General features: G+C 38.7%; 1 pseudogene; it reads right to left on the reverse strand.

The window, feature by feature from the left end:
• Window positions 1-579: 579 nt before the first annotated feature.
• On the reverse strand, window positions 580-14,154 carry LOC139220184 (leucine-rich repeat-containing protein 51-like; annotated as a pseudogene).
• Window positions 14,155-17,193: the final 3,039 nt, after the last annotated feature.

Below are 17,193 nucleotides of genomic sequence, written 5' to 3' on the forward strand. Positions count from 1 at the left end.
CTCTCTCTCCTCTCTCCTTCACCTACACCAAAAGCACTAACCCTATGTTGTGCTTAATCTTATGGGTATTCACTATAACTAAATGGGGAATGACAGTAATTTAATATGTGCTTGTGCTTTCAGCTGTACTCCTACGGATACTAATGCAAGAAAAGTTAAACATTATAATCTTTAGTTTGAGATGAAGGCTGTGGGATAATTTAGCAGCATTCACATGGTGGATGATAAAGTGGGACAGCTAACCACACGCACATTTACAAAGCCAGTTTGTCCACCTCCTTCAGGTATCCCCGCTGGCCTTAGCTCTGTGAACTGGTTGAAAAATCTGTCCCTGACTGATTTTTCAATGTGTATTATATTGTGCTAAAAGACCGAGACCAAGGCCACAAGGTTCAGGGGATATCTTCACCACTGTAGGATCCATCAGAAGACATGGAAACATAGAAACAGCATAGCTCTTGTATTTCAGAGTAAAGGTCCAAATATAGAAAAATGTAAAAGAAGACAGAGGTTAGATGTACTTTGTTGCTGTTGAAGCTTCCAAACAGTTTGTTTCACTTACAACGTTACAAGAGGCTTTCAGGATGACACTCGGCCGATGGCTTCTAGCTCAGGTAGCGTCGCTCGGAGCGTGGTCTTTGCCAAACCCTATGAAGAGCAGGATAAAGTCAACAATTTGATATCCAAGCATCCAAGACTGGCTCCCACACAGTGTGAAATTTTTTTTAACCCTACAAAATAATGTGGCATGAAAGGCGCCTTGGCCTTGGAAGCATTGCTGTAATGCTGGGCTAGGTTACTACTGCAGCTTATGTTAGAGTAGAGAAACACACACATGAATTCTTTCTTTACAGTTTTGCTCTTGTGCTTTTGGTTTTGGTCAAGGCAAAAACAAAAGACACAACCCTCCAAACTCTATTCATACACAGAGTATGGCCCCCTCGCAACCCACTTCAAAATCTAGAGAAATACAAAGCCTTATAGACCTGCCGTGCCTAGTTACGGTTGCTAAGCTATGATTGGCCAATCTTTGTTCAGGTAGGGAGGTTTAGCAAACGTTCAATTATATCCTAAAAATCTCTGAGGAACTGTCCTTTGAGAGCGTGCATTGCCCTATTATTAATGACTGAATATCATACGGTTGCTTCACTGAAGAATCCGTGAGGCACAGAAATGTAACAAGCGCACGTGTCAGCACAGGTTTTCTAATATATATTCTTTTTGATAAGAGAAACAGTAAAGGAGTAATTCATCAATGAAATCAAACAATGCTCAGAGCGAGAGACAGTTAGACAATTACAAGGGCAGACAGTGAGATTTAAGGAGAAATAAGGACAGACGAGCAGAAAAAGCAGAAAAAGGGAGAACAACATGAAAGAGCACAATATATTTACTCTGTCTGCCATCGTTAAATCCATCCAGTGCTGGAACTCTTCCTCATTCATTTGGTAGAGCAGATGTTAATAGCGTAACAGGGCTAGGCAGTAAGTGTTTAATTAGGTCTGGGAAAAATGATTTATTCAACACATCTGGGCGCATAAAATAACACTCTCTGGGCTCTGTCCTTTATGGCTCTCAGGCTGGATTCCCTCCAAACCCTGAAAATATAACCGCCTGGTGTACGTTGAGCTTTCAGACTAGCAGACTCCCTTATAAATACTGTCTGTGTCTTGTGGTGTTGTCATATCCCCTGAAGGGAGCAGAGAACAACTGCACCTAGTGGGAGGAGAGGCGCAGTAGGGGGTGTGTCAGTGACGATCAAGCAGTGCGGTACAGTTTTAGTGTCGAGGATTACTGGGATTTGTGCATGTCGCCTGCCTGCTCAGACCACATCAAAGCCACATGGTGCTAGGTACAGTTCTGCTCTGTCCTTTTTATGGATGCTGGTTTTGACTTTTATTTATCTTTATAAAGTAAAGAAGGCACATTTTTCTTGGACAATGTGCACGTGTAGCTGGGAATGACCACCTCATGAACGCCCACTTAGCCACCATGATGCAGGATCGTCACGGTGGTCACTTGCTTTATACATATCAGCGACTGACTGGTGGATGCGGCTCTGCCTGGCTGTTCGCCTGATATCACTGAACTGCTCCCCACATCGGGTGATGGGTTTGTCTTGAACAGGACGGCCACATGTTTAATTTAATTTAAGCTGCCACATTTTTGGTTGCAGCTATTTTTGCACCTCCAGCATAAGGAACATCAATTTTTTTGGCAGATCTGTTCTCGGCTCCTCTTTTCGCCATTAAATTGTCATACTGTCATACTGCCATGGGACATGTTTTGTTAAAAAAGGAAAACAGGTGAGTTGATAGACTGTGGCTGAAACAAACCTACTAATAATGTGTTTCCAACCTCAGTTGGCCAAAACATTTCCACCAGTCAGTCACCAGGACCTGTGCGTTCAAACTATCCACCCTTTAGTTGTGATTTGTAACATGTGGCACTGGTTACACAGTTGATTCATTCTTAATACAAACCCACTCAATTAAAACCCATTCTCTGCCTTTGGCTGCATATTTGTGGTGCATTACACTCACACCTTGCCATTCTGCACCCTCAGAATAACAATATTATTTTTCTAGTTGGTTAAATCAGCTTGCACTCTCCCTACTCAATTAGGCAAGTCATTTTTATCACGCTCCACTGTGATTGGCACAGCTATTTATTAAAAATTATAAGATGAGGAATGTGACTAAGATAATGATTAATTACTACACCCTTCCAATTTATTTTGCACTTCAGTAAAACATTATCATACCGGATATGAGTAATGGTCAAATCTACAAAAGGAAGACACAGGATATAAAAATAAAGGATTTTGATTTAAGTTTCAGGTTTTTCAGATTGCTATCTGTTTTTAGGCTCAACTGTCAAACAGCTTTATTTGCTATTTCTGTTTATGAAGTGTTGATGCAATGGTCCACCTTTATTGCTATTTTGCACACGTTATTTCTGGACACAAAATTGTCACACTGACAAATTTGACATTGAAGAAATGTTTAAGAGATTATACATCTATTTGTCTGTAGATGTTTAGTTTAGATTATGATTATTAAGTTAAAAAGACAAAGTTTAGTGGATGTGTAGTCTTAGACTAATAGACCTAATATAGGCCTAATATAGACACTGACCACACATTCACTGAATGTCTGTTATAGGAATTAAGATGACTGCTAAATTTTAATTTTTCAATCTACCTCTTTTAGACATTGAATAAATAACACATATATGGCTTATCATTGTGAAGCATTTTATTTGAAAATTAATACACTGTTGCCCATAAAGTTGGAATAAAATGTTTTTTACCTCTTCTCATGGAATTATTGTGACAATGTGATTTATTCTTGATAAATAAAGTGTATGTCTTCTCAACTTTATTGATCAAACTCTTCCAAACATATCATAGTGAAACCTTTGCAAACTGTGTATTCAGGCTTTAAGAAAATTGGGGGTATTGAACAATTATTCCAACTTTATGGGCAACAGTGTATAAACTAAACACAAAATATGCTAATATGACAAAATGGAAAACACATGAAAACGTTGATGAAAATGAACAAAAGATTAATTAATTAATTAATAGCCAGTGCACTTCAGCAGAATAGTAAACTGAACAAAAACACATCACAAGGACAACAGGCAGCACGCCTTATTTAATTCATCCTCATCTGCAAATCTCAGGTCACCTTGCAGAAACAATTGAAAATAGATCCAATGTTGAATGACCGTAAACTCGTGCATTGCACAAATACACAGAAAAATGAGCATATCCCTTTTCCAGGGCTTTAACTAACAAGATCAAGTAGTGGTAGATTTCAGTCTCAGAAGTCATGTAGTGGATGACAATCTCAATAGGCTTAAAAAGACAAAACACCATAGTCACAATATGATTTATAGTGCTTGAGTTCAGGGCTGGACTGGGACAAAAAAAAGCCCAGCCCACTACAAATAACTGGTAATTACCCACCCCTCCATACACCCTCAATGCATATGGTGTTAACGGTTATGTCTTACCTTGTCAAAAAGAGGTATGGTGAATGAGGCACACTGGATCAAATCAGAGGCAGCTCTATTCCTCAAGCGAGTGAGGGCAACCTGTAAAAGAGAGACAGAGGCAGGGAGGATGGGAGAGGGAGATGGAGAGATTGATAAATGATTGAGTCCCACATGATCGCAGAATAGATTTTGAAAATTAGGTGCAGTGAATGCATTTTCCTCGAAAGTAGCGAAATATGAACCATTTGGTCCACAGAACACTTCTGTGCTACCTGTACGGAGTGAAAAAAGTGAGGTTAGTAGCAAGAAACGTTTTCACAAATTGTTGAACTGTAAGTAAATATGAATCCATAATGTTCTTTACAGAGTAGCTATTTTACTTGTCGTTTTCTGGTCTGTATTCACTTTGGAGAAGAACACTTCTGGTGAAGCTCTCATGCCTGGGACAGGGAAGGATTTAACAGACCCAACTTAGCATCACCTGTAGCTTCAGGAATGGAAAAGGTGGCATCAAAATGTTCCTCCACACCCCACTTCCTCTGCACAGTCAAAATCTGATACCAAAACCAAACCACTTCATATGGAACAGAGTTCTCCTTCCAAAATATATTGTAAACTGTAGGCCATTTTAAAGTTTTGTTTACTTTTAATTATTTACTACCACCAAATGAGATTCCTAATTAGACGTTAACACCATTGTAATCTTCCTTCCTCTCTCCTCTGTTACTGGACTTAGTAAATGTATCAGGATTTCGTCCTGCAATCAGTAGAACTATACAGTAGCTTTGGTAAAAAGCAAAATATAATGATTCACAGTGGTTTACTGTATTGCGTGGTATTACTTGTGACAAGGCTTAATTTAATCTACTTAACCCTTGAACACCGTCCGGTGATTTTCACCCACGCGATTATAAATAAATATCACTTAGTGGTAATTTCAAAGGGAATTCACGTGGTCAAAAATTGTTATAGTCATTTTTCTCCTCTCAAAAAATGCCATTTTTTGTTTATCTCTCACACAGTTGTCAGTGATGCAGGGAGACTGTGCCTTCACCGGACAAGACCCATGGCCCAGGAACGGGTGGCCCGAATTTTGTTTTTAAGGAATTTTTCTTGAGATGTTGTATAGGGGAAGATAAAAGAAGAGTACTTCAATTTGCCATGTACTGTTGTACTTCGGGTATATTATATCGGGTAACATATACCCGACGTTAGTGATGGTGTTACTCACTGTTAGGTTAGTGTTTTAGGGTTAAAATGTACCTAAATGCATCATATCATTGAACACGTATCAAGAGGTGTATTGAATTGGTCTCAGTTAGTGGAGTGTGCCTGTTCATATAGTAGTATTACATACCAAAATTCAATTGCTAAGGTAACACCTGGTTTAGATTTTGTCAACCACAGGTCCAGGCTTCACTCCCTGTACAGTAGAAAATCAGCAGGAATATAATGATAGCTGAGTGAGTGACTGGGTTTTCTGTGTTTATACACCTGTCACAAATCCCTCAAATCCAATTCAGATGTTTCAAATATGATAGCTTCTGTTTTGGCGATGTATGAACTAATTGTTTTGTTTGTTTCATTTATAGTTATACTGTACACACCGACCAGTAATGATCTTGACTTAAGCACTCAGCCACCAAGGGTAACCTCTGCTTCACCAATGGTTCAGTTGGGGTTTTTGCTTTAGCCAACTCAGATTTTTTTGTTTACCAATACATTTACAGAGTATTCCTCAAACTTACTGTAAACAGAAATGCTGTTTTTGAATATTGTGGCCTGGCGGAAGGGAGTAGATAGAGAAGAAGATCTGACCTTGTTTGGAACCTTGTAGGACACCACAGGACATGGTGGAAGAGGGAGAAGATGATTCGCTGATGGATCTGTTGAAAAAATAGGAAGAAAACCAATTAAAAGCAGAGCCCTAGATTCCTTCCCTTTAGTTTAGTTTGTGAATGAGGACAGCATGATCTACTGTGTTACAGGCTTCAGTTAGATCTATGAGCAAGAGGACGAAGCAGGTATGTGACTCAACATCCAGAAGGATGCTTTAGTTATTTTCAGTGGTGCAGATTCAGCACTGTAAAGAGCTCTGAAACCAGACAGGAATTCATCAAAAATGCAGTGTTTAGCCAGGTGGGATGACAGTTTGTTATCAACTACTTTTTCAAAGACTTTAGAAAGGCAAGGGAATTGTGAGATCTGTCTGTAATGATTGAGGACTGAATGATCTAGATTCTGTTTTTTAAAAGTGGCTGGACAACTGCATGTTTGAAAGCTTGGGGAACACGACTCGTTTCTTGGGAGCTATTAATGATTGAAAGAATGATGGAGCTAGTGGTGCAAATAACTTCTTTGACTTTAGTTGGGATAATATCAAGAGAACAGGCGGAGGTTTTTATAGAAGCAATAATATAATGAAATTCTGATTAAGTGATGGAATTAAGGGAATTTCGAGCCGCAGTGTTCTCAGGGATGATGGATAGGCTATTTACAGATGGGCTAATACAAGCTCTGATCTTAAGTACTTTGTCTCTCAAGAAGTTTAGAAAATCCCCACATTTAGAGACAGACACTTCTAAGCAGGGGGTGAGTGTGGAGGAGGTGACAGATTTTAACACACAAAAAGGCACTCTGGGATTATAATAGTTGTTGTTTATAAGACTGGAAAAGTATCGAGCTCTGGCATTTTCGACAGCCTGCTGGTATTTACCCTAGCAACCCCTCCCAATTTCAAATGATATTTGCAATTTAACCCGCTTCCATGTTCCCTCTGCCCTCCTTATCAGAGATAAGGAGAGCAAATACCATAATATTACTGGTATTAAGCCACGGTAAGGCTAAAGGCTTACATTTTTTAGTTTTGACCGTTTCGTTTTCTGAACGCGCCTCGGTACTGGTAGTGATAGGAGCACACCTAGCTGAAGTGGCAGTGGAAGAGTTTAGAAGGTGGGAGTGGAGAGGAGCAGGGTGGAAAGGAGAAGTTTGGGGTAATTCAAAGTCAAAATGATCGCCCTACGATCAGATAACGTTTTTAAAATATGGAATAATATTGGACTGCATGTAGCCAAAAAATCCTGGTTTATATCAGTGCTTAAGCATAGAGGCAATGTTTACATGATATCTATTGCTCAGTGGGCTTCATAACATATACTATACTTTTATACTTTTAATCTCTCACATTCACCAATTTTCCTGTATTTCAATTTCTCTCTCTCGCTCTCTCACAAAATTAAATATTCAACTTCACAAGCCACTGTGATTTCTGAATTAAATGCAAGTTAAAACGTGTCACAGAAATAAACTGAAAATAACAATAAATGGGTATAAATAATTAAAACAAATTATGCAGCCAATAGTATATCAGCCCAGCCATAAAAAAAGGCCAACAACACCCGTGCATTTCCTACTGTGGCCCACCAAAGTGCAGGTGGGGTGGCATTTTGAGCAAACCTCAAAGAAAAAAGCAATAGAAGTTTAGGATAACAATACAAAAATCTTCTTGCCTGAGGCTCTGATGAAATAAGTTCGTCACAATCAACAGTAAGTTGACTCAATTTTGGTATCAACTCGGCATTATTGTTGATGGTTGTGTCATCGAGTTAGGTTCTTACCTGTTTTATATACAGTATCTCAAGATGTATTTTTATCCTCCTGGAATTTTTTTGTTTATGGACCTGTCGCACTCAGGCACACACAGACTCTATTATGTATCAATCTTTGTCTTGTTCCACAGCTGGAGAACACACAGATCGACATTCTTTTTAGGGGAAGCTGAATAAAAACCACTGTTGTGATTATTGATTCTGTCATGGTGAACACATGTCCCACAGCTGCATTGTCCTCCATGGCTGCCTGCTCCATCTGTAACCAGCTGTATCCTACACACAGTCTGAAGATTGATGCAAGTTTCTGCAGAGAGGTACAGTAGTTGTCAAAAAAAAACTTATTACAGGCGTTATTATGAGCAGCAAGAATGGCTAGCCACTCTATTTCCATGATAATGCCGTATGGCCATTTTCTCAACGTACAGCAGCAAACACATCAGCAGGTACGTCCCATGAAGGTGAGGTGGCACTTTCTTTGTTCCTCTTTTTCCTTTTTCCATGCAAATCTTTTCCCCCTTTGTCTAACATGTCACACTCTGTCACACTCCCTACAGCAAGCACCAACGTTTGCATTTATTGTGTTTAGGTTTACATACTTCATACAGAACATTTCTTTGTCCTGCAAGACTGAAGGACAGTTGCAGGTCCCAAGAGGTGCTGCACAATAAGGTTCTAAAAGGAATCGCTTCACAGTGGATTTGAGGAAACACCAGGAAGAACAGGGCTGGTCCTTAGTTTGCTTCAGTAAGTGCAGCAATATGGACAATATGGAGCATCACCACTGACTTAACCCTTTAACCTTCTGCTCAACCATATAGTGGAGCACATTTTGACTCACTATATCTAATTGAAAACATGTTTTACTTACGACATCTCACCCGTTTGGTAGAGGCCAATATTTCAAAAAAATGTGGGGTCTGTTCATAAAAAAACATAGATTTTTGTAATTAGTGGCCCAAGGAAATAAAATATATAAAGAATACATTTTTTCATTGCTTTTTTCTTGGTGAGGAGGTTAAAGGGTTAAAGGGGCGATGTATGTCTTTTACCGTGTGTCAAATTTAAAATAATGTGGCGATACTTAATTCTTGCAATGTGGCCAACAGTATGAACTAGGTGTGTCAGTATGAAGACAATTTTGAACAATTTGTGTTTAAATAATCAAAGATTAGAACAAATGTATAAAGAAAAATGGAACTAATACATGTCAGTATTCAGAATCACAACAATGTCTCTGTGTCCTCCTCCTTAAGGGGGATGAAAAGGGAAAGGGGGCAACATCCTGTTTAACAGGCATACATAGGCATACTGTGTGTGCATCTCAACTTACATTTTCTTTCATTACAAGCTATTACCAATTTACATAAAAGCATCTTTGCCTTTCATCCTTATCTTTCATTACTTACTTACTGGTTGACAGTTTTTATCATGTTAACATCAAAACACCACCATGTCAAAGCGAAACTTCAGTACTTTTCAGACGGTCCGTTAAACAGCATATCAATTAATATACATTTTCTTTGTGTGAGTAGCTAAGTCATTCTTTTATTCTCTTGCAGTTGTTTTTGGACCCTCAGAGGATTGGTGCTAAGTGTTTCCATGCACTAATCTGTGGAAGCAAATTCACAATTCATTTAGTAATTTACTTTAATTTAACATAGCAATTGGATACAATTTACAACATTTCTGCAAGGTCTCACAATTGGTACCTCAACTTTATGTTGAGGTTCAACATTATGTTAAACATGATTTTTTTAAATAGTTTTTTCTAGTAAAACATTAATTAATTAATTAGTAAAACATAGTAAACATTTTATTTGGTGTGGTTTATTGATGCTTTTAGCATTAACTTAATCTTTTTTCTTTTCGATTATGACAACAGACTACTTTCTAGTTATTTGACAGATGAAAGATGAGAAAGACAGTGAAGTTGACAATATTATCCCGTCCATTGTGATGGGAAGCCATATTTTTCCACAGATTTTTAGGAAAAGGGACCAGGGCTGTAGATGGTAGATTGTCATTTGCAGCCACATGGTACATCATCTGAAACAGATACATCATCTGCAAATACTGTTTACAGTTAAGTCTTCATCCTTGCGTATGCTAATGCTAACTTTGTCGAAGAGGTGTCTGTCCTCTCCCCTAGAGAAACGTTAACCTAAACAATACAGATTTAACAGCACTGCTGTAGAAGTTAGCCCTCAGACCAACTGTTTAAGTGTGAGAAAAGGCTGCGCTGCCCTTTGGGCCACTTTTCTGCTTGCACATCGCAGGGCTATAAATACTGTAGGTCTATTCTTTTGGGTCTTCTTCAGTAAACTATGACTAACTTTAATCAGCAGCTGCCAAAACAATTCAGATTTAACTGTCGAGGTTGGCCAACACCAAAAGACCGTCAACTGTTTAACTGTGATCTTGAGGCCGGTCCCACCTTTGGGACGTCATTCTCAGGCCGTATATTGCAGGGCTATGAATACTGTACACAATGTGAAGTAAATGTGGAGCATTTACTACATATGCTACAGCCTTCAGCAAATGAACATGTACAGTGCTAGTCAGTAGTCTAAATCTGTAAAGTGCAAGCATTTCCTCAAGCACTGTATAGTCAAAAAAGACCATCATGCTGAGAGCATCCGCCTGCTGACTGAAGACATTCATTGATATTGGCATTACTGCTCAGTTTGAAATACACGGTCTAAATGCTGTTTCAAAAGAACCATGTTAGTGGATGTTTTAAATGAAGCTGATGCCATAGAAGAGTACTTTACTTATTTCAGTGTTTAGTACCCCAAGGTCTAAATTGAGTTTCAAACAATTTCATTAGTATTGGTTTCATTGGTCAGCTTTTGCGTCACATGGTCTAAATGCTGATTCAGGGGCATTTCCATCCCGCCAATTAAAGATTTTGCAGGGGAAAACAGTGATACACGATTCTGCACCAAACAGAGCCTGGAGGACAGCCAGTTAAATCAGCCTCAGAGCTGATTTATGGTTCACATTTCTTCTCTAACAAGACCAGACGGTAATAGCAGAGACCCAAAGCTGTTTACAGTGTAACTGAATACATTACATTCATATTTGTGTTATGCGTGTGTGTCTGTGCATGCGCTTGCATGCATATGTGTCTGAAAATTGGTTTCTGATTGCTTTACACTGATGCCAAACCCTTCTTCCATTCACACACATATACAATATACAGTATATATACACATACATATGACTTTTCCAGTCACGCGACCCATAATTGTGCTCTTGTTGCCACATAATCAGGACCACAGTGCAAACACATAAATAAAGCATAGAAGTTGTTTACTCTGAAAAAAGAGCCAAGGTAAGAGTAAATTAAATTAAAACAGCAGAAGGGCTAAGATTAAAGGCATCTATGATCGCACTGTAATCTGGTGCTGTTATAGATTTAGTAATATCTGTAAGTAAAGAAGTAAAACAGGCCCATGCTCTCATATTTTACAACCAGCACAAAACACAAAATTACGTACTTTCCATCTAAAGGTCAAATATGTATGGGCATAAATATACACTTAGTTATCTCACTTATTCTCACATAATGTGTTCAGTCAGTGGCCTTTCATACTGTAAGTTATTGACACTAACTGTACCGGGGCAGCCAGAGGTGAGAGTAGATTTAGCTGGCAGCTGGCCCTTCGGGAAGCCACTGGGCTCACAGTGGATATCCAGCTATTTTAGTTCAGCAAGCTTCATCAATTCAAGAGGAGGAAAACAAAAAGATGAATAATAGAGTTGGGAGAAAGGAAACATTAAATTCCCAAACTTTTGACCGTTTTGACAGTTAATTAATGATTTAATGAACTGGCACTTGTAACAGTCACTGGAAACTGTCCTTGGTGTTCTTGCTATTGTTGGTGCTGTGACCCCAAACTCTTGCCAAGGTGCGCTCCTCAGGTGTCACAGCACTGAAATCCATCTTCTTCAAATGAGGCAAGGCAGAAATCACATGATTCCTAAGTGCACACAAACACACACACTAAATTAGCTTTACATCCAAGGGGCTCCATGGATGTTTTGTCCGCTTCCATATAAGGAATCTAAATTCAATGCTGATAAAGAAGATATCTTCCAGTGTGTGCACAGTAGAGCTTGTCTGTATTTCCCTGGTATTTCACATAAATGACTGTATGAAATGAGATGAAAATGAAATCAAGATACTGAATGCATGAAAAATGTAACGGATGAAGGGTGACCATCTTTCCGTGTGTGTGTGTGCATGTGATACTCAGATGGAAACAGGATATGTACTCTAAAATGACCTTGATCTCCATTCAAGCACCCATTACAATGTACTTGCTTGCGAAGCGTGTCTGTTTCCAGAGGTGGAAAGTAGTTCATTACATTTACTCAAGTGCAGTTTTGAGGTACTTGCATTTGAGTATTTCCATTGTATGCTACCATATTCATCTACCCCACATTTTTGAGGAAAATATTGTACTTTTAACTCAACTTTTTATAGTTACCATATACAGTTATAGTCAGTAGTTACATTTATATAGTAATTTACATTAAAAAGTTTATAAAACACAATGTAATTTTTTTTCAAGTTGTTCCCTCTGATTTAATTTAAATATTGTTTGGGGCACTAAAAACTAATGATAAAACTAATATTTCATTATAGAGCAAATATTACAGAAAAGTGCAAAAATAAAATGATTAGACATCTGTATAGCAGAATCATTTTTTCTTTATCCTACCTCCTTAATCATGAACACCCAGACTTATCCTGTGACCCACTGAGGTTGGTAGATCCCCATTCACTTACTGTAACTGTAATGTAGTTCAGCTCCACCTTGACTAACTACAGTTTTTTGTCTTTCTGGTTCTGAGCCAGATTTAGCTCATTTTCTGGCCCACCAACACTGGCTACAAATACAAGCATGTTACAGTCAAATCTACCAACGAAGCAGAACGTGAACATAAGTAGGTTTGGGAGAGAAATTTGTGCAAATTGAAAGAAAATGAAGTCTGTACCTGTAGCCTTTGTGGCTTTCTATTGCACTTCCATGTAGCGTGATGGTGTGTAGATACTGCAGCTCCCCCAGCTTGTCTACCTCTGACAGATTCTGGATGCTGTTGCCATGAAGGTACAAGACACGCAGTTGACGCAGCTCGCACAAAACCTGGAACACACAATCAACACCATGTAGATTCATGAATAACACTAGCAGGTAAGAGCTGATAATTTGCAAAGAAACAAGAAATTACATCATCCTGAGAGGAGAAACTTAAATACTAATACAGCAAATATAGTGTCGTATAATCAGAATCAGAATCAGAATTACTTTAATAATCCCCAGGGGGATATTGCTTTTTGTTACACACAGCTCCAAAAGAATAAGAATAAACTTCAAACACGAAAGTAATAATAATGATAATAATAATAATAATAATAATAATGATACAAATAATACCACTACTACTAATAATAACATATAACAACATGTACACTCAGAGTGAGGAGCTGTATTATATAATAATAAAAATAATAATAATACAAATAATACATATACATACAATACATAGCATGTATTGGAGAAGGACCGTCTTAAAAACATATTACAAGCAAAAAAGTGAAACAAATAATTAAAAAGATAGTTAAAAGTAAGAAAAACTAAGAAAACGAGCAGGAGCAATCGTAACAGGCAGCATATACTTCCGCACATGCGCACTTAATACAGCTTGAATGTAGATGAGCAAATATTGTGCATTTAAAAAAAGTTGGAGATGATTATGATAATACTCACAATAAATGAATTATGGAACAAGAAGGACTAAAGCTGAGAAACAGAGGGAGCAAACAAATGAGAGAAGAAAGAGTCGTACTGGGTCTATGCATGTGATTTTGTTGAAGGACAGGTCCAGCCAGCCGAGCTCCAACGGCTGAGCCAGAAAGTGGCTGAGCATGTGCTGGAGGCCAGTCAGGTCAGCGATGTTGTTGTTATTGAGACACACGGAGCGGCTCAGGTACTTCATCTGCAAGTTTGTTTTCAAGGGCCGCAGGCCACTTCGAGGTAACTCTGCCAGTGCTCCTGAACCACAAACAAAGTAATTACTGAATTAAAAGTAAGTACTGGCAAGTTTTTGTTGAATATTTGCATTTCTATTCATGCTCAGAGTTGGTGCATTGCAGTCTGTATACTTTATGGCTCATACTACAGTAGAGAAATGGTTCATAGCATGTGGACAATACAGTACAGATGATTCTTTCATCACTGTACTGTACACATCACGTGTCAAGGATGAGATTTTCATTAACTAGAAAGAAAGATGGGCTAAAATTGACACCTTTCAATGGCATGTAATCCTATGATAGATGTTAGCATACTTAATAGATAATATAGTGAAGCTACATCCCCAGGACGGCTCAGATAACACAGAGAATCCTAAAAAGCAATCTTCTTCACTGTACAGTGAAGAAGATTGGACAGACGAAACCAAGAGAAAAAATAATGCTACCTGTAACGTGGCTGATGTCTTTAAACGACAGATCCACCGGAGGGCCATACATGTTCAAGCCTGAAGCTCCTCTCACTTCACAGCAGCAAAATATTTAGTTCAAACTTTGATCACTGAACTTCCAGAGACCTTTTTATAGTTTCAAATGTAAATATATGGATCCACATGAACTTCAAAAAACGTGGATCCAAACTGTTTCCTAGTAACTACAAAAGCAACTATAGATTTAATTTAGATTTTTTTTTTTTTCCAAATTTTTTCTTCACTTTGTTTTTTACTTTCAGACACCAAAACAGAACCAGTGAGGAGAGAGAGGAGAGATCTCATAGAGTTATTTGTTTAGTTGTTGATATTTGAAAGTCTATTTCACATTAGTTACATAGTTACAAGTAACAGAAAGACAAAAAAAAACCTTTTGTTTATGAGTCACTTACAGTATTTGTTGGATTTTTGTTATTTTTCACCTGCCCACCAGAATCACCTGACTGGTCGACATCAGCCACCTGCTTGCACATCTGCTGCTTGTTTCCTCATTATTTATTCAGGAGCTTTATAACTGTTGTCTGATCGCTTAGTACTGATGTCTCACCTGGTCGTGATATGTACCTGGATTTATTTGTAATGGCTACCTCATCTCATCTTGTCTGTAAACCTGGCCCAGTGTTGAGTAAAAAAAAGTTGCTTTTTGAGTCCGCATCACTCCTATTCACACACCAGGCAACAGGGAGGGAGAACTCTGGGCAGGTTGTCTGTGATAGAAGACAGTAGGTAGTCAGTTGGTAGTCATTCATTCTCCAAGAAAATGTGACCATAAGCTAAGAATCATGAAGTAATGAGGGACTACTTAGTAACTATTCAGAGCGATACATCATTGACCTTGGGAGTGCACTAAAAGAGTAACTAATGATTAAGTAATTAGTGATTAATGAGTCATTACTAGTTTGTGCAGCTACTGCCACTGGCTGATTCTGCATTTGGTTGTGCAACCCTGTGGTGTGCAATGACGAATAAATTAGCCTGTCGATGAATCGTGTGTAGTTAATTAGGAATGACTCGTTAAGAAAGAGATTGTTATTCCAATTCGCAGAATTAATCATTACCTGATGAGTCATTAAAATGTATCTCCTAGTCTGTTCTCTAATAAATCAGAATTATGAACTATAGAGTCCTTGATTTGGTAATGATCAGATCGTTCCTCACTTGGTCCTTAATAAATACTACCTGCCTGTCTATGCAACCACAATCACTTGGGAGGGTTAGGGTTAACTCACCTGGCCTGCTAGTTTTTAGTTTTTAGTTTTTAGTCTGTGGTGGGAAGCTGGAGCACACACATAAAGGCCCAGTTCCTACACCCCCCCCTTAACATTAAGCACTGAACCCTCTTATACTTAAACTGACTTCACTATGTGATGGCACTGTGAAAGAATGTCCAGAGTATACTTCACCTTTAACACCTTTACCTCGCTTTGTGTGCTGGGATAGGCTCCGGAGTCCTCGAATTGGACAAGCAGATTAAAGATAAATAAGTTTGAGATGGCAAATGGACGACGAGTTTAAAAAGAGGAGCTGAGAGAGGAAAGAAGCGGTGATGGAAAATTCCATCCATCATTGGGAGTTTTCTCTCACCTTGTCGCTCAATCAAGATGTCTGTGTGTGTATGTGAGTGTGTGAGTGTGTGTGTACGTGTGTGTTTGTGTAACTCCACTAATAACATAATAGCATCTCATTGAAGGAGGAAGGGCAGTTCTTCAACAAGATAAAGAAAAAGCGCACAAACAGAAAGACAGAGACAGAAGTGCAATGAGTTAAAGCCAAGGACACAGTCAGATACAGTCAGATATTGGAATCAGGGTGTTTGGGAAGATTTTTAGGGTGGCAGACTGTGTGAGTGTGTCTTCTTCTTGGCTGAATCTCTGAACTTCATAGACTGGGAAACAGGGTCACTTTAGTTGAATAAAATATCAAACAGGAGTCCCAGTGTCCCTCAAAATGCAGGCTTATGTCCAGACCAGATGGAGAGATGTGGATCTTTCCTCCCTCTGCAACTGCCATCTACTTGCCCTTGAGCGACGCACTTAACCCCCATTTACTACAACGAGTCTGTTCATTCCCAGACAGTATGAAACGTGAGTTAATGGACAGTTCAAAGATGTGATGTGATGTGTATGGATGGATGAAAAACACAATGTTTTTAACGATTAAATATGTATGGTGATGCGGTCACACTAGAAGATGTACTGTAGGTTACAAGATAATCAGCATATAGAATTAGACAAAAAAGTACTGTTACCCAGAGAAGATGAACACTCAAGAGCATGAAATCATCATTCAGATATTGGGGAGGGGGGGGGGAACCAGTTTTGGGGAGAGTAATAATGAGAAATATCCAAAGTTTAAGCACAGATGGTCTCAAAACCTAAAATCAACAGGTCAAAGCACGATGAGAAACTGTCAGAAAAGCTGAGATAAAAAATGCCTTTGGTGTGGAGCCTCTTGTCTAATCTAGTGTAACTCCCAATCATTGCAGCTCAAGTGCTCCCAGCTTTGCAAAAACAGGTAAGAAATCAGACCTTAACTATAGAAATTATGAATCTAAAAATATTGTCAAAATATTGGCACTGAATGTGACTTGTGGCTTTGCACAATAGTCCATTATCAGTGCTGTTTGGGGGTTGGAAATACAGGATCAGTGGAGTTGGGGCAGCCTTCAGTGAAAGCCTGCAGTGAATGACATTAATTTCTCTTTGCCCTTGCATTTGCTGCAACAGGTGGTCTGAGCAAGCAGAGAGGCTAAACACTATCACAGCTGTGTCACACCAACTTTCGCGGTCCGAGTGGATTACTTAGCAGCCAATAAAATAACCAAAATCCAGTAGTTTTCCCCCAAGTATATTTCGCCATGTTAAAATGTAGTGACAGCAATAGTATATGTCTGTCTGTGGTGATTTTTGAGCACCTAAAACAATAAGGAACATGGTACTACACACACTGTGTGTATACTGCTGGATTTTCCTTTTTGGTAAAGTGCCTGACAGTGGTTTCATTTCATGACTTTATCCTTTTTGCTGAATAAAGTTTTACACAATCATGT

This window comes from Pempheris klunzingeri, chromosome 20 (genome assembly GCF_042242105.1).
Source record: "Pempheris klunzingeri isolate RE-2024b chromosome 20, fPemKlu1.hap1, whole genome shotgun sequence".
In the NCBI taxonomy this organism is placed as follows: Eukaryota; Metazoa; Chordata; class Actinopteri; order Acropomatiformes; family Pempheridae; genus Pempheris; species Pempheris klunzingeri.